The 26,326-nt window shown below is 53.0% G+C and overlaps 1 protein-coding gene and 1 long non-coding RNA gene across 3 annotated transcripts in view; one reads left to right on the top strand and one right to left on the bottom strand.

Annotated features, from left to right (window-relative positions):
• Nucleotides 1-26,326, top strand: part of SENP5 (SUMO specific peptidase 5) — a 64,497-nt gene that overhangs the window by 26,637 nt on the left and 11,534 nt on the right. The gene's annotated exons all lie outside the window — the stretch shown is intronic.
• On the bottom strand, nucleotides 10,167-22,366 carry LOC137860955 (uncharacterized). The gene is made up of 2 exons (XR_011099276.1): nucleotides 21,743-22,366; nucleotides 10,167-14,836 (listed from the first exon to the last, which is right to left on the bottom strand). It is a non-coding gene; the product is annotated as an uncharacterized lncRNA (long non-coding RNA).

Genomic DNA, 26,326 nt, shown 5'->3' on the forward strand with positions numbered 1-26,326 from the left:
TTGGGCTTTAGCCTAAATTTAGTACCATTCAGGGCTGCTTTTTCTCTGCAATACCTTTATAAATTCCTGTATAATCTGATCTCTAATTTTAAAGCCATCTGTCATTTTTGAGCTGTATATTTTCTGGCTTTAAAAGGCCTCGTTGAAGGAAAATTTAAATTCAAGGCCTACTGAAAACGCATTTTTCTTTAAATTATTCATCGGTTAAAATGTCTTTGAACTTGTGTTTGTGTAGCTGCCGGGCGTAGGGGTGCAGATGGTGGGGTGGGGTAGGGTAGGATGCCTGGGTTAATACAGGCACCAGTGCCAGATGCCTGTGCTGCTGGGCCTTGGTGCTGAGCCCAGGGGCACCAGTGGGAGCTTGCTGCCTCAACACCCACCCCGTCACCAGCCCTTTGGGGATGTCCCCTGTCTGTCACATGCCGTCCTGCTCCTCTTCACTAGGTGGCATTGCCTCCTAGTCTAAAAGTTTCTAAATACTTCATTAATTATGCTAATCCACGCAGTGGACAGAAAGTGAACTGCACTGCGATGGCTTTGCCCTTGTATCCTTTTTCCATCTACTTCACTGATGGGATTTCTCAGGTTGACAGAGGTCTGCAGCGTCCTCGTCCCAGTTGTGGCAGATCTGGGTCTGGGGAAGGCTTTGGCTTGGAGAATTTGAAGGAGCGCTTTGGGAAAATGCTGCACCTCCTGACCTTGCTGCTGATAGCCAGCTCTGCTCCGCAGTCCCTAATGCGTAAGTCAATGCCCTTCTCGAGTTACTGATCTGCTCCAGGTTTATCATCTTCACTAAAAAATGTTAATGTACTGGCTGCGTGGGGTAGCTGGAGGAGGCTTGCCTGTCCTCAAGCAGGAGCTAAGCGCGTTGATGCACGGATCCTTTCCGGCATCTGACGAACCGCCGAGGCAGGAGGAGATGCAAGGCGGATGCAAGGCGGTTTTGATGGAAATTTGTTCGTTTGTTCCCCAGGTAGCCCTGTCATCTTGCATTCTTCAGCCCTTGCCTGCCTCTTTCCCTCCCTCCTCCTCCTCTTAGCCTTAATGATCAGACCCGTCAATTAAGGGCTGAAGCACAGTGAATTTAAGATGCCTGTCTGTTGCCAGTGAGAATTAATTGGAGCCTTCGGTAGGCATTAAAGAGGAATTTTGACTTCAGGGGCCTGTTGTATCAGGACTGCGTGGTTCGCCCATAGGACAGCAAGGTCTCTGCGAGGTGTAGGTGCCAGGTCCCGTCATGTGCGAAGCTGCAGGAACCTGCCAGGCTGCCAAGTGCCAAACCTGCTGGAGGCAACGGGTAGCAGGGTGTGCTCCCCTCGAGGAGGGTGGTAGCGCCGCTTCCCAACGGCTGTGTGTAAGTACCTCCCGGCCCTAAATTCCAGAGGGCTTCTCAACTTGTGATATTGGTACTCTCTCCCCTTGGCAAGCTGTGGAAGTGTAACATCTGAGTTTGGAGCTCCTGATGAAGCTCAGTCCTGAGCTGGGCCGAAAGTCGTGTGTCGCCTGGTGCTGGGGTGTTGGCAGAGCCACGCCGAGCTCACACATAGCCCTGCTTTGCTCTGATGAAAAGACAAGGCAAAGTAGGTTTTGAACATGACTTTTCATGAACGAGCAAGATAAAAATAAATGTAAATTAAAGATCCTGTTTCTCATGTGCATTTTATTAAAAACTACAGAGTTGTTCATTCTTGCTGTGTAGTATAATTGCTAAAATATGATTTGTAACCAAATATAGCTGCTTGCATTAAATATGGCACTACTTCGTACTAGGGAGGATGATATGGTAAAGGAATGCTCGTTTAAGCAATTACATAGCTCAATTTTTGTATTGAAAACCTTAGCTTTTTCACTTTCAAAATGTGAATATTACATTTAGATGGTTTTTAGGCTGTATTTTGTTGAACTGCACTCAGATGAAGATGGGCATGCAATTAAAATATACACAATACTTTAAAACTGGGTAAATTCAGAAATGAAGCTTGTCAAACCACGTTTTGCATTTCTAAGTGATTGACTAGAAGGCAGTGAACATGACAGGTTCTGCTCACAACAGGACACATTTCATCAGGTATCTGGAAACTCTGTAGCTGCGAAGAGGATTTCCAAAAATCACTCACGTGAGAGACCAGAGGTATGTGTTTACTAGTTGGGTGCCTGCAGCTTTTTGAAATGGTTTGTGTGGCTTTTCTTTTCTTACAAGAATCTAGAAATCGTAGCTCTCATCCTTCCCCAGGGACTTGCATTTCCTGGGAGAGCGAGGGCAGGAAGACTCCCTGGTTCCCCAGTCCAGAGCTGGGCTGGGTGGAAATCCCCTTGCCTTGCACTTAATGGCTGGACTGGAAACTGGTGGAGGAGATGAGCTTTCTGCATGATAAAATGTGTAAATACTTGCATTCAACTATAAAAATTCATGCCTTGTTCCAGTCTAAAGACTGACACTGACTGCTAGCTGTATTATAAAGTTAAGGATGCTTCCTTTCTGATTATGCAACCCATTAAAAATCTCACATCCCTGACACCCTGAAGACTGAGTGAAAGCAGCATATCTCCATTGATTTAGGTAATTCATTACATTTCATTCTTTGCTTTGATGCATGCTGTTGCATTCAAAATTAGAAACAGGATATTTTTTTTAAAAAAGGGATGCAAATGTTTGATTCAAATCACTTTGTTAGGCCTTCAAAAAAGAAAAATCTAGTTGTCAGTGACCTGAGAGAAGACAGTGGAGGCTGCGAGTTGGTTGCTGCTGTGCTATTCGTGGCACAGCTCCCAAGATCTCCTTGTTTCTCCCTTAAATATTTGCTGGCTGAAGCTCGATGTTGATTAGCAAGTCAGTGTGTTGTGGCAGTCCTCGAGTGCAGGAAAATGCCTTTTCAAACCTCCTCACTGGTGTTTCCCAGGGACTTCAAGAGCGAGTCTCATGTTCGTATCTTCAATTCCTAAGGACCCCTCTTGTGAGAGCTAGATATAAGCTGCTTCAGAGATGTGGCTAAAAATCAATAGTCCTGGAAAAGAGTAAACAAGTTCCCTCTGATCTGAGATGAATGTCTCCAAGAGCCTGCGAGGGGCTCTGGGGAGAACCATCAAAACAATCGTCACCCCCACCCCAGTGCAGGAGTTTTCATCCAGGGAAGGGAACAATTGCATTTAATTTGGAAAGCTGTGAGGAAATGATCTCTTCCCTTAAAGTTTTTTGGGTCGTTGGGAAGTCTTACGTAATTTCAACCTTACCTAGAAAAAAGACTTGCCTTTCGTTAGGTGTCTCCAAAGCCACGCTTCTGAAAGCTCATTCAACAAAATGTTTTAAGATTTTATTTCAGTCCCAAAGGTGAAAAAAAACATCTTCAAAATGTCAGAAATGCTGTTACCTGACAAGCTCTGTTTTTTGTAAGGTCAAGAATAAATGATGGATACCGTAACAAGTGTTTGCACTGCTAGCTTTTAAAATATATATATATGCAATACCCAGGTTCATAAGTGGAGTGTGCCTTTTAGAAGCTGAAAAACAGCAGTGGAAAGTAGGAGTCCTTGGTCTGCTCCTCTTTGTTTCCTCTGAAATTGATTTTTGTTTTAAGTTCTAGTGGTGTAGATGATTTTAATGGAAAGGAGAAAATGACTAGGTAGAGTTTATCATCTGGAATATATAGGCTTAGATGGCTTCTTGAAATACAGAAGGCAGGTGAGCAGAGCTGCGAGTGCCCTGGGGAGATGGTACCAACCCTTTCACAAATAATAATAAAAGATCAATCCTTATCCTGCAAGTTGGCTGGCCGGGTGCAGCCCTGAGGGTTGGGGCCGCTGTGTTTCGGCCATCCCACAGCCCTGCTGCGTGCGGGAGGTGCAGTGAGCTGGGGCTGCAGCCGTGGCCTCTGGCTGTGGGAGGCTTCGTGGAGGCCGGGCCCCTTGCCCACAGCCCTGTGAGAGGTGAGGAGATCCCTCCGGTGAGGTGCTCCTCCCCAGGCCTCTTGTCCCTGACGTGCTTTCTCCTCCGTGCCAGCAGTGGTTTGCCCTCCTGCTTTGTGAAGCTGAAAGCTGGGCAACCCGTCATTCCCCTGCCAAAACTCACACTTATTCCTCCCCACCTCGTTTTCTCAAAAATGAGATGGGGAAGCACATGTTTGTGAAGGGAAGGGGAATTAGGGGCCTTGAGCAAGGTCATGATCCATCCCACAGGGTGCCCCGGCATTACAGGCCCAGCTCAGCAGAGCATTTGCATTTGGCCTTCAGTTCTGCCAATTCCTTGCTTGGATCAGGAATTTCTTCCATAAAGCATCTTTCTAATGTTGATTTCAGAGGGACACGTCCAAACGCCTGCTGCAATTAGCAGGGACCGAGTTGGAAGCCAAACACGGTGTCTATGGGAGAAAGCTGTGGGGAAGGCGAGGCTGGTGAGCCTCCAGCGCTGCTGCTGAGGCTTGTCCTCCTGGGCAGAGGGGGTCAAGTTGTGACTCCCCTTCTCTGATCCCCTGCCTGGTCACCTCCGCATGGATTTGGCCCAGGGCTGCTCCGTTTGGTGAGCCCGTCCTTGGGGACGCTTCTGCTGCTTCCTCTGCCATCAGCACGGTGCAAGGCACCTCCGTGGCCCCAGGCCTCGCTGCAGCCAGCAGGAACCTCCGCTGACTCCAGCGGGCGTTAGAGGGGGTCCGTAATGCTTTGCAGACCAATTTTCTCTCTGTTATTGTTTTAAACTCCCTGTTAGCCATTCCTGCTTCCCAGGTTTCCGTGTGTTTCAAATTATTTTCCCTAGAGGCATCGACGGCATTTTTCCAAATTGAATCTCATTTATTTTCTACCCAGGTTTCCAATCTCTCTGGGGCCCTTTGTATTATTTCTCAGTCCGCACTGCCGTGTACAATATATCCTAATTTAGTATCGTCTGTGAATTATATTAGCATGCCCTTTAGTTCCTCTTGTATTTAATGAAGATATTTCCAGGAAAAAAAAATCTAAACTACATTTTATTAAAATAAGAAGGTAGCGTCTTAAAAACCCCTTTGTAGGTTTCCAATATGAATTCTAAATCTTTTTCAAAAAATCTTCAACATTTTTAAGAGAAATTAATACCTTCAAATTATGGAAGTTGGTAGGTATAAAAAATTAATCAATTTTTCAATTAGCTGAGACCTCTGTCCCTGCATAGCGAGCTCTGCACAGTGCAGTCTCCAAGGGTGATTGAGACACTATCTGTGGTTTTGCAGCTTTTTTTTTTTAACCAGCACCAAACATATGTTTGAATTTCTCAATAAATTTGTTCGCTTTCCCTTCGTGACCTTTTTGGGTTTGCTCTCTGTGGCTGTTCTAGCAAACATGTACACTGGCAGGAATGATGCTGAAGCAGCACGTTTTAATGCAAACTGTGCAGGCTTATTCATAGGAAGTGATTTTCGAATTCATAATCATGAATATTTGCACTGTAAGGTTGATTCTGTTGTGAGCTTTTATTTATAAGCTAAGGAGCGCTGCCTGTCAGTGCCAGGATCGGAGAGCATCGTACCTCAGTGACAGGGAACGAGCCATGCTATGGGAGCTGTATGTCCTAGCAAAACAGCTCAGATTTCTGGCTGTGAATAGGGAAATAGCACTGGCTGCAGGCAATTTGCTGGAGATATGTATACTGAAATATTTGCTGCATAATTTCTAGCAATGAGCAATTTCATGGAGACTATGATCTGCTTGTGAACAGAAATAAGGTGTAAATTGGATGAATAAATTGTTGTCTGCAAATGGTTTGCAAGCACTGAAGGACTTTCTGAGAAGTGCTGCAGCTCGCTGGTGTCTTCAGTCCTCGGTGTACTGGTGGTTAGACCCTGTGTGTGAACAGATACTGGGGAGAGAAGTCTCAGATGCCTCGTACTCTCGCATGTGCTGACTGCTGGCCCCCCAGCAGTGTCTCTGCACCTCTCAGGTGGAGGAGGCCGTGCTGAGCAGGGCTGTGGATGCTGCAGGCAGGCAGTCTGGTGGTCACTGGCTGCTCAGAAAATTCCTGCTCTGTTTTATCCTGAAGCACAGGGATATGTGTGAGTTGGGAATGGCAGTGCTGTGCATCTTCCCTGCCCTCAGGGAGCAGGGACGGCTGCTGTCAGAGCCTGCAGGCTGGCTGGGCTAACGGGATTCAACGCCTGGATTTCTGTATCCCCTTTACATTGTTATTGCTATCTTCTGGCATCACAAAATGAGCCTTTTCCCTGCAGATGTAAGGGTTTCCCCACCCCCTAGGGCTGTGGCACTGGGGATGTACCAGGGACATCCCTGCTGCCTCTGAGGGCTGGGCTGGGGACGCTGCGGGTGCTGCCGCCGGCTGCTGCTGCGCTGGTGTGCAGCAGCTGTAGGAAATTAGAGGAGCCGTGGGGTTATTCTGGGAAACACCAAGGGAGATCCCCGAGGTTTCCGGAGAAGAAAACTGGCTCGGATCTGCCTCCTGCCACACCACGCGGCTCCCTGCCTGGTTCCACATCAGCCCTGCCTGGCGTGAGGCATCCCCCGGACAAAACCACGGGATCCTGCAGGAGCAATGCCATCGGGAACAGCGAGGGGTCCATCCCTGGTGCTTGGGGACTGCCAGGTAGGTTCTTGCTGGGATATCCCTCGCTTCTCATTGCTGCCTTGTGGCACGTTGCCGTATGTGGGGCCTATGGCAGGTTTGGGGAAAGGGTGTAGGGTGTGTGTGCCTGCCTCATGAGATGTAAGTGCTGCATTGCCTTGCAGGGTTTTGAAGGCAGTAAAGCTAAAACCTTGCTCTCTTCACCATTACCTGGTAGAAACTTGAGGCCTGCAGGACTTTTTCCCATCTGTTTCTTACTTGTGCCTGCAGAGAGAGGCCTGGCTTTAAAAAGTGAAAAAAAATAAACCAGCTCATCTTGTGAACAGGGGCACGGTTCCCTTTAATTTCACCTGAGCAGATGAGAGCCCAATTGCTTCTCCCCAGATGCCAATTCCTGTCTTTCATGCAGCTAAAACCTTCCAGAAAGAGTGTCTAAAAGCCACATAATGCGAAGTGGAAATGTTTGCACTGGGACTCATATGTTAGTGTGTACAGGCGTGGAGGGAGCAGGGCCCAGCTATCTCCTTAGCAGCTTCAGGTCTGAGGAAGCTGCTCCTCATTTGTTCTCCCCGCAGGCTAGGACCACCTTTTGTCCCCAAACCACCTTTTCTGGGGGTCAGTGTGGTGACAAGAGCTCAGCCTATGGGGGTGGTGTTGTGTCCCGTGAGCTGGCCTCCCTGTGGCCTACACCCTCCATGGGGTGGCTACTCAGTGCAGGCAAAATGGGGCGAATTCCCAGCAGGCTGGTTCAGCTCACCTCGTCCCCCATTTTGAAGCGGTCCCAACCAGCAGGGAAATGTCACCAGGGGATCCCCACACCCATCCCTGCCCAGTCGGGTGATCCTTTGGGGTGCAGGGTGCTCCTGTCCCGGAGATGGAGCCAGGCCTGTCCTCCCCCCTCCTGGTGCTGCAGGCCAAGTATCGAGTTCTCCGACCGAGTGTCCTTCCTCCCCTTTATCAATAATTTTAATCGTTTTAATAACGTCCCCTTGCACGGATAGGATTACAATTAGAAAATGTCAGAGCCTTGTTATCATCTAATTAGAGTCACATTTCAGCAGAAGAGAAAGGAAAATCTTCAAGCGCTGCCCTGCGCGGGGAAATGGGAAGAGCGCGATGATTCAAACCAGCTGCGGGCCGGGCCCTGCCTGGCCGAGACGCGGGGTGCGGAGCAGGACGGGGCCGTGGGCCCCGGTCGCAGCCCTCTGAAGCAATCAGCACAAACTGCTCCCAGACCACTCCTGCAAAGCTAAAAACTGCGCTGCAGTCCAGTAAAAACAATCACGCTGTCAGGTTCTCCGTCTAACAGCTCCAACAGCTGAGGGGGTCAGAGCAGCAACACAACACAAAACCAAAATAAACACCACCTCGCTCTGCCAAAAAGCCTTTATCACTCTTCTGGGAAAGAGGGAGGCGTTTTCAGACGGCTTTAACTTTTTTTTTCTTCTTCTTCTTTTTTTCTATTATTTGTTTTTGTATGCTTAAACGTGAGTGGGGAGCCTCGTCCCGCCTTCCCCCCCGAGCGGTGACAGCACGCAGCGGTGCGGGGTTCCTTCGGGCAGGAGGCCTCTCCGAGCACCCGCTGCCAGGCTGGGACTGTGCCCCTTCTCCCCTCAAAGCTGCCAGCTCTGTTTGGCCTTGGCTCTCCCGCTGGTCTTTGCTGCACATCCAGTCTTGGGAGGAGGGTGCGTGACCCCAAAAGACCTCTTATCCCCAATGTGTTTGGCAACCTGAATGCTTCTAAGGGTCTGGCCTTAACCTCCCTCCCCAGGGATGAAACGTGTCCCCCCTCTTTTCTCTTGCCTTCGGGAGCCTGTGGAAGGAGCAGGAGCACAGCAGCCACCTGCTTTCATGCCGCTCGTGCGAAGCTCGCCGGCATTACACCGGCGTTTCGTGATGGGAACACCTGCTGTGCAAAGGGGCCCGGACCCCGGCACCAGCCAGCCCCACGTAATAAATAACAACAGTAAAAATAGTTACCGCTTATATAGCGCTATACATCCTCAGGATGCCGTAAAACCCCAACGGCTTAATCGCAAGCCGCTCTCTTGATGTTTACAGCGAGCTGAAATTTTTGGTCTCTGAGCAAAGCGTATTTTCCGGTGCCAAGAGCTACGTGCGGCTCAGTCAGCAGCTCTGGCAGGCAGCAGGATAAGGCTGCATCGGAGGCACTTAAAGCTCCTATGTGACAGCGGCAAGTTAGAGGTGTCAGCACACGGCCTGGCGCGAGGAAGCGGGGGACGTTTGTGTGACAGCTCCTGGCGTGGGACCGGCTGCCTTTGCACAGACGGGTGGGTCAGCAGGATGCGGCCCCGCGCCTGGTGGTGACAGTCATCGAGGGTGGCAGGGGGCTGCCAGCACCAGCAGCGCCTGGGGCCAGCGGTGGTAATTCTGCCCCCTGGTAGGTGCTCCCCTCTGCCTCTGCTGCTAATTTTACACAAGCTGCTTGTTTTAGAGGAGCTCTTCAAGCCATCATCTGGACGGAGAGCCCTTGGTGAGAGCCCAGGCTGGAGCCCAGCCAGGGCCTAGGCATGAGTGGATCCAAATCTCAGGTCCCCAACATTTCGGGGCAGGGAGACCCACTCACCTCTGCAAGCTGCAATGAGCAGAAGTGGAATAGGGGGGTTTGGATGTCAGGGATTTTTCATTTGTTTTTTGTTGTGTATTTTTTTTTCCAGATCTGTATGATCCAAATGCTTTCCAGAGCCTGGGGAAGGAGAGGAGAGGGGGGTTTCTTTAATCGAAATGAAAACCATCTCTGATTTCCTTTTAAAGCGTGCTAAAACATTTCATTCGACCTGATGCAAAGCGTTGCATTTCATTTTGAGTTTTAATTAATTTTGTGATCCTTTAATTAAGCTAATTTCAAAGGAAAAATGTTTCTCTTAAAACTGAAAGTCAAAACATTTTGAAGATCATCTCTGCCTCTAAAACGCCGCTTAAAAGCATCAGATGTTCTGCTCTCTTTCTAGAAACACAGGTTAATTCCTGCCTTTACAGAGTCTCCAAATGCTTTGGGAGTTAAAACTAAAAAGAGGGCCTTGTTCCTCCGCAAGTGAGCACTGCTGCCTGTGATCCTGGGATGAAAGCGGAGACGGTCTCATCTCAGACCTTGCCTATGCCTGAAAACATTCAGGGCGCTGGAAGGCAGAAAGGGAGCCTGAGCCCTTCTGTGGTCGAGGGCCCGAGGACCTGAACCAGCCGGGGAGATTCCTCTGCTGGCCCTAGGAAGCCTCACCACCCACACTGCCTCGCCGGGGAAAACACCAGTGGTGATGGCAAAGCACCTCGCCCTGCTCCGAGTCGGTGCTTGGACACGGGCACAGCACAGGACATGGGATGGAGCCGGTGGAGACGTTTCCTGCTGGAGAGTAGAATGCGCGGTAAAAGGGGTTTTGTCTCCCTGTATTTCTTGGTTTCTGCAACGAGCTATGGGTGTTCTCACGAGCACAGGAAAAGAGCTTCAGCTCGGCTGTCAGAGGGCTGAGTCCCTGCCAGCTCTGGCATTGAGCACTGCTGGCACCGCAAGTACCTGAAATCGTCTGACGGTTTCCCAGCTTTTGGTTTTGCTTTAATGCATTGCCTTTTTTCAGTCAATTAAGAAAAAACAATCACAGACTTTAAGGTATGTAAATGTTTACATAATATTGTGGCCAGTAAATCTCACTCTGAGGTCCCATGCGTTTCTCTGAGGCATCTGGGCACACCTGAGCTTGAGGCAATTCCTATGTGTAGAGGCCAAAACAATAAAAGCATTAAAAACTTCAACAGTCTGCACCATGGGCTCAGGAGACAGATGCTTGGCTGCTGCTCTTCTGCTGTCCCTCAACACACAGAAATCACTAACGCCAGCATGAAGGAGACTGTCAGACTCGGCTGAGCCTTCAAGGAAGGAGCCACTCGTCTGCTGGCCACTGGCACAGCTTGGGCACAGCAACCACTCACCAGGAGTCCCTGCCCTGTGCTGGTAGGCTCAACCAGAGACAACCTCCAACTCCACGGTGCCCCTAATTCCCAGTTAAAAGACCACAGGTGATGGGAAAAAGGTGCTGGGCTGGGGGGAAGGTGCTGAACCCATGCGTGGAGCTCGGAAATGATTTGGGAATTCAGCAGCAGCCATGCCCCCGGAGGGGTTGTCACAGGGCTGGCAAGGTAGGCTGTTGCTTTGTCTAGATCCCATGTTGGTGTTTCATGGTATGAGAAGTTCAGGTTAGAGCTGGACAGCCAGATGTCCATCCACCTTTGCATCAGGCAAAATGTCTTGTTGGGACACCAGGAAGGTGGCGATGGAGCAGCCGACCGCTGTTGTACATCGCTGGTTGTATGTGGCATTGAGGGGAGAGCAGGTACCAAGTGCACCACCTACATGGGGAAATTTGGCACTTCCTTAGCAGGAGGTAGCCTTTTGCCGCATGCATTTCAGCATGGCAGAGGCATGCGGATGCACGTGGTCCCTTGGCACGCACAAAGCAGCGTTTTGCCCAATGTGTGCCGCTGGGAGCACATCTCCCCGTGCCATCGCTCTGCTCCGAGCCCAGCCCTCAGAGGCCTTTCTCTGTGCCAGCACTCCTGGGTGCGTTTTCTCCGCTCAGATGATCAAAAGTCAGCACTCAGAGGCTGGCAGAGCAAAACACCTTCCTTGGGATGGCATTTGCATTTGAAAGGCAGGATGCCTGTTTCAGGGACCTTGCTTATTTCACAACCTCCTTCTCTCAAGTCTGCTGGCTGCCTCCTCTCAGTGCTTAACTTGGGGCTCCGTGCTCTGCTCCCAGCAACCTGCGTCTGGCTTGAAGCCAGCCCTAATTGTCCTCTCTTGGGGTGATCTGGGGAGCCACTGAACTCTGGCACAAATTGCCGTGCTCGGAGGCCGACTGTAATTTCTGTCCCGCTGCCCCCAGTTCCTGGGAACTCTCCTGGCAGTCAGCAAACGCTATGAGTCACGCTCGAGGAAGCCAGCTCCACTTCAGCCTAGCATGATATTTTGGTTAGTAAGGGGCTGGCACGAGAGCTGAGAGGTTCCTGCGTCTGTGCCAGGCTGCATGCTTTGTTTCCCCTCTGTACTGGGCTCTCGCTTTCTGCCATAGCCTCGGGGGGACTTTAGGGTGCTGGGGGGCACACTCACACCCCACTTGTGATGCTCAGCCCCCGCAGGACAGCGGGGTGCTCGCAGCCCTGCTCTCTGTGCAGCGCTGGACCCGCAGCCGGTCCTTTACAGCCCAGCCCCGTCTGGCCCTCGTTCCAGCGCACATGAATTTTACGGCTGAAAGTTTTGCTTTATTTGCTTAGAAACCTGGGCAGCTTTGCGGGAGTGTGACTTAGGTACCCAGACGTGTGGGCGAGATGGGAAATTGCATACGCTCACACCTACATACGTGTGTGCAAGCTGGTACGTGCTTGGAAATGCAGCCTTCTATCGGCTGCGCCTACTTCTGGAGATGCCTGGTTAATTTATCAACCGAGGAGCTCCATCTCGCTACAAGTCTCATTTCCATATTCTTTCCAGATGGTCAAGATGCCACAGAGACAGTTTCTAAGCAAATAACTCGCTTCTCCACGCAGCCGACCATCAGCCTCGCCGCTTGCTGCCCCAGATGGCTGGAGAGCCGGCGACGGTGCCTGGGCGGTGAAAGCGAGCGCGTCGCCGCGTCGGTACCGGGAGCGGGGTGGCATGGCGCGGTGGGACCAGACCTCTGCCTCGCCTCTCCTGCCTCAGGGTGAGCAGCAGATGCCGCCGGGACCTGGAATTGTCCTGGGGGCCATCCGTGGGTCCCTCGGAGGGAGGCCGGGCGCGAGGCCGGGCGAGGCGGCGGCGTTGGGGCGAGGCTGAGCGAGCCGCGGCAGGTCGGGGAGGCTCGGCTCCCCGCGGAGCTCCTCCGCTGCCTCCCGATCGCGAGTTATCAAAACCGAGAGGTTAAAAGCGTTTAATTATGCTGATGCTTTCCCCCCTTGGATTAAACAAGAGGATAAATAGACTACAGCGTGTTTCCTTGGATTCGATTCCGATTCTTAAGCAGGCGAGGGGAGGCAGGAGGCTAAGGATCCTTGGCAGCTGTCACGTTTCGCTTTTGATGGTGTCAGTTCTGTCTGTTCGGAGGTGTTTCTCTTGCCACTGTCAGCATTTTCCGGGGGAGGATGAATTCATTGATACAGTCTGTTTGCTGTCCACATATTCACAGTTCATGTGTTACATTTTACATAAAGTAAACTTAGCAAGGGGAAAACTAATTCTGCAATTCTTCAAAGCTAATGTAGAGTAAATATATTCTGACACTGACAGGTATTTCTTATTAAATAGCTCTGAACTGCAGTACTAGGTTTTGCTTAAGTGGCATTATTCTCCCTGAGCAAAGACAGTTCATTTATTAGTCATTCCAAAAACCAAATAACAAATATTATTCTCTAAGCAAACTAAACAAACCATTTAAAAGGGGCCTGTCTGAAATGATTAAAGTACAGTGTCTGAAAAGCAGCTGACATTTTAGTGCCAAAATACCATATGGAGACTCAACTGCTTTATTAACATGCTTTGACCCAAGCTGCAAAATCTCCCAACACCTTTGAGCGGGGAGGAGCAGCCTTCCTGTGTGCACGGGAGAAGCAGAGGCGAAGCTTTCTGCCAGTTCTTAAGATGTCATTTTGGCACGGCGGAGAGCGAGGTGCAATAATTGAGGGGCTGGATGCGAGCAGATTTTTCGATTTCTGCCAGAGATACACTGTAAAATAATTCAGCGAAGCTGAAAGCTTGGGCTTTCCATTTACGCCATAAAAAATAAATATACCGTGTTTGCCTTGCCTTCTTACAGCTCTCTCTTTCTCTTAACTAAATATTTCCTTTCTTCTGAGCATCAGACGTTACTTCTAGCTTTCAGGCATGCAAAATAAGAGTGCACGCGCTTGTAGGTGTTTATTTACAGTCTGTGGGGGGCTGTGCTCCTGTGTTTGTGGATCCCCAGCTCTGCTCTGACGATTTCCTTTGCGAGCTGGCCAGGATGGCAGCAGGTATCCGCTGACCGAGGTGCACCCTGCGAGGGATGTTTGCTCCCCTTCCTGGTCAGTCCTCCCCAGCCCAGCCTGTGCACACATTGCTTGCGTCTGGCCCAGGTTTTCCTTTCGTTTTTATACCAATGTTGTCATTATTTGAAACAATTCATCAGAGAGCGAGGGCAATGAGTTTTAGCCTGAGGTTTGTTCACAAAACGTCGCCTGCAGATGTGTCCTTTCTCGCTGGCTCTGAGCGGGGCAGCTTGAGTTGGCAGGGATGAAAATAATCTAGGAGTTATGCAAGGAGTTTAATAAAAGCGAGCTGATACCGAGCTGCCGTGCGTTATTAACTTGCTTCTCTGGGATTAGGTAGTTCTGGGCAAACGAGGAGGTAGTGGTCCAGGTTTGCTTTCCTTCGGTGTTGTCCCAGTGACAGAAGATTACTCCACTTTGGGGATTAGCTGATGACATTACATCGCCAGGGTAACGATGCACGTGCTGATGTAATTCCAGACGTTTGGTCGGGTCCGGCCCTCCTGGCTTGAGCCTCCCCCTCGCTGAGCACCCCACGGCACGTTTCCAGGCTCGCTGCCCAGGCAAGGAGCACAGGCTGCCCACAGCCCCTCCTCTCCTCCTTGCTGCGAGCCCTGGGAGGCACGAGAAGTGCTCGGAGCTCCTCGATGGACAGACGAAATGGTTCAATGCCATGCTTTAAGTAGTTCCTCTTTGGAGAGAGGGTGAAAAGGGCACGCTGGCCACGGTGGTAGTGCTGCACGGTGATGCCAACAGCAGAAGCACTTTGTGCTTCCAGTGGCGCTGCTGGAGGGAAAATTAAGGCCGATGCCTTCCTGAGCTCGGGGAGGGGTGCAAGGCACTGCCGTGGTACCAGGGGATGTCACTGTCCCACCACCCCAGGCACGGCTCTCCCTCCCCTGGCCGGGCAGGAGGCAGTGGGACGGGAGCGGTGTCAGCAGCACGCAGCACCACAAAGGAACAACTTCTTCAATCTGACATCGAGACCAAGGGCTGCTAATGAGGAGCCCGGGCTTTGGTTCCTATGGCAACTTGTGTTCCTGAAAATGCAAAACAAAGTGTGAGAAGGCGCCGGTCCTGCTCCCTGTTCCCCTCCTGCCTGGTGCCCGGCGCACGGTGCAGGCTCTGCGCGGTGCCGGCGTGGTGCTGGCTGCTCTCCGTGCCAACACAGGGATGGGGACATCCAGCTGCACCGTGGGCTCGAGCGACTGCGATTGCAAGTGGCAATTTGCTGCTCGCTCCTCAGATAGCGTCTCTGGGGCCAGCTGGGTTCCCTATAAACTTTTATAGAAAATATAAAATGACATCTGGAAACCTATGGCAGAGAGGTTTTCATTCCTCCTGTAAGCAGGGAAGAGCTTTGCCCTCTCTTAATTTCTCACAAATGTTATTGTCAAGCTCGATGGAGAGAAAAAAAAACGGTAATTGGGTAGCCTGGCTGCTGGAAGCTCTCCCTGCTCCTGCTCCAGCCTCAGAGCCGTTCCTCGCTGTACATCTTTTTGGAGAACAAGTACAACCTCCAGCCACGCAGCAGCCACGCAGCCGTTTGCAGCCCCCACTGCAGGCACCAGAGCTCATTTCTGATGCACTGAGCCGAGGGCAAAGCCAGTGTCTGGGCTGGGAGCGCTGTTTCCCATCCCTCGCTGCTCCCTGGTGTGGGGGCATCCTGCTCGGTACCCAGCAGGAGCCTTAAATCCAGGTTTTCCCCAAACGCACCCGCTCCCAGCAGGAAGGCAGAGGAGGCGCGGGCGTGAAGAAGCATTCCAGCTGATTTGGCCTTAGGGAAATCCGTCGGTAAGCGAAAGCCTCTGCAGCAAGCAGGAGCTGGGCGTTAATTAAGCTGCAGCGGGGCTGCTGGCACAGAAACCTGTCGAGCTTTGGGGGGATTATTTCATCTGGGGGATGCTGAGAGATGCAGAGGAGCAGTGGGGTCAGCCCGAGGCATCTGCAAGCGCCGGTGCCGGCGTTCATCAGCCAAGGCATTGCCGTGTGCTGCCGGGGGCAGGTGGGGGGCGAGCGTGTCAGACAAGGGGTAGGAAGAACAGGCATGCAGTAAAACATAGTAAAGCAACACAAACGAAATCCTACGCAGGTTTGTAGAAGGAGCGAAGCTTAGAAAGTAGATGCATTAGCAGCCAAAATAAAATATATATATATATAAAAAGAAACCACCAAGACTTTGACGCAGCAGACGTTTCCGACAGATGCTGCAGGAAGGAGGATCAGCCACTGCTACGTCTGCGCATAGCTGGGAGAGGGGGAGATGCTTCAACGGCAGCGGGAGCAGGGAGGGGTTTGTGGGGTGCCTGGTGCCCGCCTTGTGCTGTCAAGAACGTGGGTGCCACCCCCGTCCCCCCACTTCACCTCACTGCCTGTCCCCACCCCTCTGATCCCACGTTGCCTTGTGATCCATGTGCCTGCTGGTTGCTTGCAGCCCTCCCCAGAGGGCTCAGACTCCCCTTTCCTCCCCTGATGCCCCTTTCCTCCCCTGCCTGGCTGGGATCTGCCTTCTCCCTGCTCCCCCTGCTTCCTCCTGTCTTGCCCCTGGCAGGATCAGGCCCCATTCCCCATCTCTCCTGCCCTTCTCCAACCTCGCTCGTGTTTATAAGCTTCAGGAGACCAACTCTGCTGGAACGGCTTAGGTTTTTAAATTTTCTCCTTTTTGATGAAGTCAGGGTCTGGGAAGTCCTTGAGGACTGCCTCAAAGGAAGTGTTAGTTTTACGTGCAGAATGAGGCAAAAAATAATCATCTCATTTTTCTCTCTTCGGAGCAAGAGCTGTCCTCGCTCTGCCTTGCTTGCCCTCCACCCTCCGTGTCTGGGAACAGGGGACAAGGTGTCCTGCCACCGCCCAGCATTTCCAGAGCCTGCGGCCATCCCCTACAAGCCTGGCAGCTCCTCCGGTGTCCCTCAGGACCTGGAACAATGGCCCCAGCCATGGGGTTTGTAGGGGTGAAAGCTGCTGGGCTGGGCACAGGCTGCCCCCGGTGCTTGGCCAAGGAAATGGTGATGCTTCAAAAACCGGGCAGGCAGAGCCAGGGCACAGAGTGCTGCCCTCTCCAGCCACAGTTTGGGGCATCACCATCCCTCTCAGGCATCTCATGGGGCATTTACTGATGGGGTCCCACACTGTCTTCAGGAGCCAGCAGCTGAATCACGTCCCTGTGCTGCCTGAGCCCTCCTGGGACCCCCCTTCCCTGTGCGCGCGAGCAAGCTGCCCGTGCCGGGGAGAAATGTGCCCCAGCCTGGCGCTGTGCTCACAGCTCCCCTCCTCACTGACAGCATCCATCGCTCTCGTGCTGCCTGAGCACAGATTTCAGCCGAACGCTCGCCTTCCCTGTGACTCAGGGAGCTGACAGCTCGCAAGTACATCCCAAGGAGGAATCAAAAGCGACGGAGCAGGTAGCGCTATCTGCAGTCAGCCGGAGTCTCGGCGAAGGCAGTCTCAGAACCATCTCAGCGGCCAGCGGATGCCTGTCACGGCCACTTGACCTGGAGGCAGATGGTTACTGTCTCGCTCACGCGCTGTCTTTGGGGTTTGATAGGCACTTCTGAAGCACAGATAGACGGAGAGCCCTTGCTGGGGACGGGAGGGAGCTGGATGCCAGGGCAGCGCCATAAGAACCCGCAGGCAGATCCGATGGCAAGCAGGGAGTGCAGCGAGGGCTTTTTTGGGGGGGGCAACACAGCAGCCCCCATCTGTGCTATGGGCACTGCTCAGATGGGGCCAGAGGGGGCTGCAGAAGGGTTTTGTGAGCCGGGGGAGAGCAGGAGTGTGTCACGGGGCCGATGTCATCCGGCCGTGATGTCACTTCTTCAGCAGAGCACTTCCAGCGATAGCGGAGCTTCTGCAGTCTGTCTGCCAGCCTGGCACTCTCTCTGTACAGCGTAATTAAGCAAATGTATTAATAGAATGGGAGCCTGGGCCTGGGTAATGTTCTTCCGTGACAGACAAATGCGGAGACAAAGCAGACACTTTCTTCAGAAGTACTGCAGGATGCTATTAGCGGGCACAAACTCGCATCCCGTTACTGCCGGCGCTGCTAGGCAGCACCGAGGCATTTGCATTTTAAACGAAGCTCCCAGCCCGGGATCAGCTCCGGGAAGCGTGCGAGGCCGTCCCTGTGCTGGGGGGATCTGGGGCTGCCCTGAGCCAAAACGGGCATCCTGTGTGCTCAGCGACCACAGAGCCACCCCGCAGAGGTGACAGCAGCGTGCCACGCAGCGACACGGCCCTGCCCTGGCTACGAGGACAATTTCTGCACATTGGCATCCCTCACGAGGACAATATGCTCCTGTACAGCCCATCTCTGGTAAAACAGCTCTGCAAGCCCTAAAACTGCCAGTTTTCCATCGCTGGCCTCCGTGATGGTCTTAACAAAGTATGACATAAATATGCCAGGAGGAGGAAGGTGGCTTTCGCAGGGAGAAGGGATCTTTAGTAGAAAGGGATTCATTTCAGGGGATGGTGCTGCAGGAACCAGCCCTTTGGAGGGGTCGGGAGGGGAGTGGGACACAGCAGATGAAAACTAAAGGGCTAATTGTGTGAGTGGTGGGGGGATGCCGTGGTCAGAGCTCGCAGCACGCTGGCAGGAGGTTGCTTGGCTACTGCAGCCAGGCAGGGCGAGCGAGCGTAAACAGCCGGGAGGAAGGAGGGTCATTAAAGAGTTCCCTAAAGATGCCTAACTAGCGGCAGTGGGAGGAAACAAATAAGGAGGAAAAGTTGGTCCGAGTGCCAGGGAGGAAGCAAAGCTGTTAGGAAGACGGCTGATTTTCTGCTGGAAGCCGTCCCTTATTGCCAGCTTCAACCGGAGACGTTCTCCTTGCGCAGTTTCTCTCCAGCATCCCCGCTTTCATCCTCTCTCTGCCACTTTCTCATCGAATTCCTCCCCTAGCAGGAAGAGGCTGGGGAGCTCCCGCACACACATGGGGCTGCCAAGCCCTGGCAGGCACTTGGTTTCCTGAGTGTGGATGTGCCCGTGAGCGGCTGAGCTGCTTGGTGACCCTCCCCGCAGCACAACCATCGCCCAGAGCCACCTGGGCCCGCAGCCTGGCTCTCACATTGACCCAAAATCCTTAACGAAGCCTTGCCTGTGTTCTGGTCTGTCCAGGCAGAGCCCCAGCCGGCGGTGGGCAGGGACAGGTTCATCGTGAGCCGCGCCGACAGCACCGGCGCTGCACAACAGTTAGGAGGAGAATTGTTTTAATGAATACATTTCCTTTCAATTGTATGCGAGTAGCGAGATCCCATTAGATCGGGGAAGCAATTAGAGCTAATAAAGATGAACGCGCAGCGCTCGGTGCATGTGGAATAACAAACAGCGAACAAAGGATTCACGAGAGAGCTGCCTCTAATCCAAACAAACGCGGGGCGATGAAAGGCAGGGCTGCCCGGCGGCACCGCACGCGGCCTCGCCACCGCACCTGCTGGCAGCAGGGGAGCAGCACTCGGATCAACCTCGGCCACGGGGCCACCAGAGCTGCCGGCCCCATCACTCGCACAGCCCCCAAAATGTGTGTGCCACCAGGCGGGAGGTGGCTCTGGGTCCCCAGCTCGGGGCTGGGCTGGGGGGACAGGGGGTGATCGGCTCTGTCCTGGGTTGTGGCTGGGATGGGCGATTGGCAGCGAGCGCCTGCCAAAATTCACCGCCCCGATGGCAGGGAGCAGCCTGAACCCATCATCAGTGCCACGGCTAGGTGGAGCGGGGAGGAAATAATAGCCTCTTCACAATGAAGTATTTACACAGTAGGCTCGCAGGAAAATTGGGTAAACCGATAATTACCCAAGGATATTATTGGCTTTGGCAGAGTTAATAATAATTAGTGCTCTTCCTTTTCCAGACTCCTTACAGGAGAGACCTTTTATAATCCGCAGAATACAAAAGACCCAAACCACCAAGAACAGCTTCCATGTGTGCCTTGGAGGAGAAAAAAAAAAAAAAAAGAAACAAAACACTCCAGTCCTTCTGACAGGCTGCAAGGTGAAAATCACCCAAAGACACCGGGCAGCTGGACTGAAAAATGATAGTAATAGTGCTAGTAATAATAATAATAACGATAAACAATTTTGTGTGCTTGAAGACAATCCCACGCCGGGACTGAGCTTGCTCTTGCCCTCTGTAGCGTGGCGGAGCAGAGATAAAGGATAAAGGCAGCGCTGACACTGGCAGCCCCGCGGGATGCCGGGCACTGCCCTGCTGCTCCTCGTTTGCTCTCTTGCCCGAGCCGTGCACTTGCTTCCCAGAAAGCAGACATTTTCTGCTGGCTCTCGCTGCATTCCTCATCCTCGCGGTGTCTCCGTGCCTCTTCACGCTCCCCGGTCCTTGCTAAGCCTGCAGCTCGGTGAAGTTCCCGAGCCTGCAGCCGCTGCTGGCACCTGAGCCCTCCCGATTAGCGCAGGCTGAGCACGCATCCTGCCCGCCGGAGCTGTGCGGGACACAGGGACACAGCCTTGCCTGCAGAACAGCCTTTGCTGGGTCATTGTGCCTGGCAGTTTGGGTTAAGTGGGGTGAATTTGGTTTGAGATGTGCTGTTGGAGGAGCACCCCCAGCCCCTGCCTGCCTGGCGGGGAAGGGGAGCGTGGGGTGAGCGGGATCAGCCCCGTGACACGCACTCAGAATTGCGATGTGTGATCAGCCGTGTGATGCCACGGCGACGTCTGCACCGCTTCCTCCGTGCTCTGCGGGCTGGGTGCTGGAAGGGGCAGCTCTGAGAAGGGAGGGGGATTTCTGTAGGAGCAAGGCACGGCTGGCCAGCCTCCGGCCACCTCAGCCCACCGGAGACATCGCGCTCTGCCGCTTGTGCCGCTGCTGTGCCACCCTCCTGCCCCTGCCCTGGCACGGAGGGTGCTGGCTGCTTGTCTCGCGATGGGCAGCCTTCAAACGATCCCAAATCACGAGGGAAATCCCCCCCCCCCCCCCCCCCTTCCCCACCCCTGCCCCAAGCTGGCCCATAAATCACAGCGTTATAAAAATAAAACAGCTTTGTGCCTGCACGCACATTTCAGGTTGCCTTTTAAACCTGAACTTGTTTCTCACACGTTGGCAGAAGAACAGAGGGGAGCTGGAGTCAAAAGGCAAGCTCGAAAAATAAACGCATACTTCTCTCTTGCTGCTTGTGAAGGGCTCCCATAGGAAAACAGAGAAAACCAGGGCAGGAAGAGGCCCTGGAGGGGTCGTCGTGCCCTTTCCCCAAAGCAGGAGCCAGCTCCTCCCCGCAGGCGGCAGGCCAGATCGTGCCCAAGGCTGCGGTGATGGGGGTGCAAGCGACTACCCCCAGTCCCTTGGTTCCATTGCCCTCCTGATTTTCCCCTTTCCCCCTGTTTCTCCTGCTTTCTCGTGGCCCTGTGCTCATCCCCTGCATCTCTCTGAAGGACGAGTGGCTGCCGAGGGGACGCGGGGACGTCCCTGCTCCTGCCGCGGCCGCCCAGCCCAGCCCCAGCCCTGCCACGTGCGCACTGCTGCAGCGCCAGCCACCCAAGGAAGAGACTGAAAGTTGTGCTGTCTTAAGCCACAGTTTAACATAATTAGACATCCTGGCTTGAGGGCAGTAATTACTTTTATAATCCTTAAACATTTTTTTTTTTTAAATAATTGCCTCCCAATTCAATGCCTTTCAAAAATCCTTTTAAACGGCACTGCCTTCTTCAAACAAAACTCAGCCAACAGTAATTACAATAAATTATTCTCAGTTCTAAAAAAACATATAGAAATTAATCTATGTGCGCAAACTGCTAACCAGTTATTGTTTACCTCCCTCCCACCAGCCGGCTGCTTCCCCGCTCAACACCACGCGCCGGCCTGGGGGCTGGCACCGCGGCTGCCCCGGGGGAGCTGCGCCAAGCCCGGCACGATGGGCTCGGACCTGGGGCAGCCAGGATCGGGGCTCCCCTCCCGGCTCTGTTCACCTTACAGAGCACGGCCACGGGCAGAGCACGGCCAAACCACCCAGCCCTCCCGGCAGAGCAACGCTCCGAGCCGCCAGGCAAAGGCGGTGCGCGGGCTGGCCGCCGCATTTCATCCTCAGCTGGGACAAATAAGGCGTAATTCTGCTCGAGTCAAAGGAGAGGCCGTGATTCACAGCAGCTGAGGATCTGGCCAAGAGTGTCAGCATCACGACAATAGCGTAATGTTTTCATTATGCATTGTTTTTTTCCAAATACTTAAAAAATTATCTAGGAATTACTCACACATCCCGTAATAGTTACCAGTCTTGGGTGTTTAAGGCAAAGGTTTCTTGAGACAGCAATGGGGCTGCAAAAGCTTTAGCCATCGCTGCTCCTGCTCCGTGCGCTTCTCCTATCACTTCTGCTCTCCTCCTCCTCCGTGTACACAGTCCAGTAACCTCTCCCTGACAATCTCCAGATCCTCAAAATTGCTCATTTGGAATTTTGCAGTAAATAGAAAATTGCTTCGCTCCTTTCTCTCAGGACAGCACAGAAAACGGATCCAAATGAAAAAAAAAAAAAGCGAGCAGCGTGTATCTGGTAGACATAAACAGTGAAAGAAAGGCAATTCTGCTTTTCAGCCCCGCTGCAGAGCGAATGACCTTGGAAACAATGAAAGGCCTGGGGCCGGAGCCCAGTTCTGCAGCAGCGTGAGCTGTGTTTGGGGAAGGACTGGGGAAGACAACCTGGAGGAATGGGCTCGTGCAGGCGTGAGTCCCCACCAGCTGAAATATCGCAGCTAGCACTGGGGGGAAGGAGCTCGCAGCCCCCAAACTGGTGCTGGCGTGGCTCTGCCTCAGCCACCCTCCTCCCCTCTGCCCACTCCTTGTTGTGTGCTGTCCCATGTTTAAAAAGCTGTCCCCGTGTTTAAGATGCCATCCCCGCTTGGCACGGCGAGGCGATGCCATGTGGCCGGGGGGAGCAGCCCGAAACCCGCTCATCCCCACCAACATTTGCCAGCGATGGAAACGCGGCAAGGAAATCAGAGCTAATTCACACGTGGGGGAGGAAGAAGGGGCTAAATTTATAACTAATAATTCACCCCGTCCTAATTGCACATCAAACCGCCGCACCAAAAACTGGCCAAATGGAAAGCATGTGTCGGAGCTCAGCCCGCAGCCGGCGGCATCGCCCGCGCCCCCCGAAACCACCCGCATCCCCTGGCTCCTCCGCGGAGGGGAGGCCGGGGGGGAAGATAACAAAGGTTTGGATTTGATCACGCTTTATGTCAGAGGGAAAAGCTGCTTTTCCTGCCGGAGCTGCCAAGGGGTTGATACCACCCAGCACACGTCTCGCAACACCAGGCAGCCCTCCTGAACGGCTGCCATCGGCGCGGCACGGCGCGGCTTCCAGGGCGAGCTGCTGGGGCCGGGGCCTGCGTGCTCGCCAGTTCTTTGTGTGCTGTGATCAGGGAGAAAAAAAAAAAAAAATCTTCTCTTTTTTTTTCCTGCATTGCTTCTTAGAAACGTCAGAAAATTAAAAAGAAAGAATATATATGAATATATATGTCTAAAATCCAGGGCAGACAGCCAGAAGCAAGGATGTGTTTCAGAAACACGGGATCCTGGACAGGATCCTGGAGCAGAGCAAAAGGGCAAGGCATGCACGCCGGCATCGGCGCAGTCTGCTTGGTGCTGGGGATGTTGTGTCCAGCTGTGGGACAGCTTCACAGAGCTGGACAGTGGGAGAAGAGCTGGAGATGCTCCATCGCTCCCCTGCAGCTGGGGACAGGGCTTGGGGTTTGGGCACTGTTTTTAGGGCAGAGCTGGGGCAGGACGCAGCCCATTTGGGTTCCAGCCCCAAGCAGCTGGGCAATGACCCGCTGCTCCTCTGCGCCCCTCCCCGACCCCCAGGGCTTGTGAACTCAGTTGTTTTTATATTTCATGGAGAACTTTTCAAGCTGAGCTTTGGAGACACAGCTTTCCCCTGCAAGAAGCAGGGAAACAATGAGGGGAGAAAAAGGGAAAAGCAAACCCCACCTGCTTCCTGTTTTTATTTCCCCCATCCCCCTCCTCTCTTTATTTTTTTAGTGCTCCCTGGTTATTTGGTAGCTCCTGCAACTTGTCCAGAAATACCTCTGCTAGTTCAGGGGCGTTTTGGAGCCCAGGAATTTAAGGAGGGCCTAGAAATTCCTAACCCAGCTTTAAACTTGCTAAGGACGGGTGAAGCGGCTCCCCGCCTTTCCAGCCTGCGTTTCTGCTCTCCTCAGAGTCCCCCTTCCCCTCCGCTCCCCAGGGGATGCTGCCCTGGGCTTTTCCTCTCCCACCCCTCCACGCGGGCAGCGCAGACATTTGGTGCACATCTGCGGCCGCGAGGTCGGGCTGCTCTCCTGCAAACCGTCCTCACACCCGAGAAGTCCGCAGCTGGGAGCACGTGGGCAAATTTCCATCCTGCTTCACCGAAGAGGGCGAAATCCCTGGCTGTCTGGCTGTGGCTGCAGGACTGGTTTGAGATATCAGTCTGGAGATACAAATTCGCTCTGATCCCTGCCGGGTGCTTTGGCGTAGGAGGGGTGGTGCCTTGCTGCCCATCGCGTGCTGTCAGCAGCACTCGTTTTGGGACTGGGGTTCCCTAAGCTCTGCGTGGCTCGGTGAGGAAGAGACAAAGTTCCCCACTGGAAACAGTCCCTGAGAAAATGGTCATGATGGAAACTCACCCTGCGAAAGCACTCGTCACCTTCCCACCCAGCAGGCTCCGTGCCTGGAGGAGCCAGGGTGGCAGCGCAGCGGGAAGGATGCTTCGAGACGCCGCAGCGCTACCTAGAAACCAGCACACATCTCCCACATGATCTGCACCGCTCGCCTCACAATAAACCAATATATTTTAACTATGACCCGAAATGTTGCAGAGGAACCTTTTGAGCCAGTCTCTTTGGTGCAATACAGATGCGTCCAGCCTGATTGTTATTGTACATGTCAGGGCTGTCGAAGCGCGGGATAAAGAAGGCCATTGTGCGCCCACGGAGGGGACGGCTCGGATGATTAATGACCGCTCCCTCAATTCTCAGAAGAAGAGATGGAGGCAGGATAAGGCCTCTGCTCCGGCAGGGGCAGAGCCCCAGAAGACATCCGCCAAGCAAAAAAACGAGGAGGGCGCTCGGCACAGCGGGGCAGGGACCAGAGGCACCAGCCCCAAGTGTGTGCAGCCTGTGCCGGGGTGCTGAGCGCAGCGGTGCTGGCGGTGCTGCCGCTGGTGCTCCTGGCTCGTGCCACCAGCCCTGCTCCAGCCGATCTCCCTGCTGCTCTGCTCCCTCTGCACGGAGGGCAGCGGGTCTCGGCAGCGCGGATCATTGCCCATTGAGTAAGACGAATGGCAAAAAATCAGGGAAATTGCAAATTGATCTTTGCCTAACACACACGGCGACTTTGTTACCTATTTTTTTGAGCCTCTACGCAAATACCTCCCAGACTAATTCTAAGGCGTGCCAAAGTAAATTACATTTAGTTTGCCTTAAATAAACAATGACTCTTCCAGGAAAGGTTTGTCTCTTCTGGGCACTTGCATCATTTATCATTGCTCCACTGTTTTGAGTTGGCTGCCCTTTTAGGGTGAGATGTCTCTTGGTTTTAGTGTGCGCGCAACCATAGAAAGGACAAGGTCTTACCCCAAGAAAAATGTACTGAGAAGATGTCATTAAAGCTAATGAGAGTCCAGGCAGCTGCAGCTCATTAGAGATTGCCTGGGGCCAATTGTAACTGAGACCTTTAAATATACATCATAGTCAAATAAACAACATCATATTCGATCTGCAAAGTCTCTATCAGTTCCTGCATGGGCCTTATCGCTCAGCCGCACTTTTAGCTGAGAAAATGTTCCCTGTTCAATAACAAACTCGGAAGCGGAGGAGCCCATCGCACTTAGGAATGATGCACTGAGGAATGGGGGCGGGAGGAGGGACCTCTTTTTCTGAAAACACCATTTGAAGCTAATTGATTGCAATGGTAGGAGACACTCGGGGCTCGAGCTCTCCGCCCTGCCCCAAGGACTGTGGGAAAACAGGTCGAAGAACCTGCAAAGATGCTGAAGATTGGTGCTTTGAGCCGTGATTGAGCAATTTTGTTGTTGTTGTTGTTACTCCTTCCTTTGGCCCCGGGGCATGACTTTACTGTAAAAGAAAATGAGGGGTTTCTGACAGCACTTTCCATGTGTTGTTGTTACGAAGCGTTTAGCGAGGAATTAGGGATTTACAAGTGGTGGGGGGGTTCCCCCTCCATCGGCAGAGCCCCCAGCCCGCCTTCCCGTTGTCGGGAACGCCGCTGCTGCTTCCTGTGGGGCCGCAGCCGTGGGCAGGCTGCGTGTTTCCGTGCGTCCTCACCCCAAATAGCTCCACGTGTGATTATTAAGTCCTTATCTCCGCAAGGAGTCACTGACACCGGGCGGCTTTCCAGGGAATGTTGCTCCCTTAATAGGCCATTACATCTCGGTAATAAGGGCTAAACTCTTCTGGGGGCATTTAGTTATAAATTAAGTAAAATAACACCACCGATCCTGCCCTTCTCCCCGTGCTCGTGAGGGGGTTTCTGATGTGGATGCCTCCGACGCTGCCCAGCCAGGGACGGTGCTGGGATGTGCAGCTCTGCCTGGGTGGTGCAATGTCCCGTCCCGGCGCCGCCTGGGCGGCTGTAAATAACACAGATAACAATAAAATGAACAGTGGAGAGGCCGTGGCTGGGTTCATTGACTCCTGGCCCAAGAGCTGCTTCCCAGCGGAGGTCTCTGCACGCTCCCCTGACGCAGGGCGTCTCCCCGCTCCGTGCCCAGGACCTCCATGGGGTCCTGTTCAGCTGAGCACCCCAGGATGAAGCTGTGCCAGCGCACCCCAGCACT

The sequence above is a fragment of the Anas acuta genome, chromosome 9, assembly GCF_963932015.1.
Source record: "Anas acuta chromosome 9, bAnaAcu1.1, whole genome shotgun sequence".
Taxonomy (NCBI): domain Eukaryota; kingdom Metazoa; phylum Chordata; class Aves; order Anseriformes; family Anatidae; genus Anas; species Anas acuta.